This window comes from Arachis hypogaea, chromosome 2 (genome assembly GCF_003086295.3).
Source record: "Arachis hypogaea cultivar Tifrunner chromosome 2, arahy.Tifrunner.gnm2.J5K5, whole genome shotgun sequence".
NCBI lineage: Eukaryota > Viridiplantae > Streptophyta > Magnoliopsida > Fabales > Fabaceae > Arachis > Arachis hypogaea.
Window position 1 is genome coordinate 16,359,077 of NC_092037.1, and position 720 is coordinate 16,359,796.

A 720-nucleotide genomic window follows, 5' to 3' on the forward strand; every position below is an offset into this window, starting at 1 on the left:
ACCTGTTGGGTCAATATTTTGTTCTGAGCTAATATGGCATTCAGAGCATCAATTTCAAGAACTCCTTTCTTCTGAGGTATCCCATTATTCACAGAATTCCTTTCAGAGGTGTACATGAACTGGTTGTTTGCAACCATGTCAATGAGTTCTTGAGCCTCTTCAGGCGTTTTCTTCAGGTGAATAGATCCACCTGCAGAGTGGTCCAGTGACATTTTCGAAAATTCAGAGAGACCATAATAGAATATATCTAATAGGGTCCATTCTGAAAACATGTCAGATGGACATCTTTTGGTCAACTGCTTGTATCTTTCCCAAGCTTCATAGAGGGATTCACCATCTTTTTGTTTGAAGGTTTGAACATCCACTCTCAGCTTGCTCAGCTTTTGAGGAGGAAAGAATTTATCCAAGAAGGCAGTGACCAGCTTATCCCAGGAGTCCAGGCTATCCTTAGGTTGTGAATCCAACCATATTCTAGCTCTGTCTCTTACAGCAAAAGGGAAAAGCATGAGTCTGTAGACTTCAGGATTAACTCCATTCGTCTTTACAGTATCACAGACCTGCAAGAACTCAGTTAAAAACTGATAAGGATCTTCAGATGGAAGTCCATAAAACTTGCAGTTTTGTTGCATCAAGGCAACTAGTTGAGGCTTAAGCTCAAAGTTATTGGCTCCAATGGCAGGAATGGAGATGCTTCTTCCATCAAACTTGGACGTTGGCTTT

The 720-nt window shown here is 41.1% G+C and overlaps 1 non-coding gene across 1 annotated transcript; it reads left to right on the forward strand.

Moving 5' to 3' along the window:
• The first annotated feature begins 270 nt into the window (after window positions 1-270).
• On the forward strand, window positions 271-374 carry LOC112767434 (small nucleolar RNA R71). Its single transcript, XR_003184904.1, has one exon. It is a non-coding gene; the product is annotated as a small nucleolar RNA R71 (small nucleolar RNA).
• Window positions 375-720: the final 346 nt, after the last annotated feature.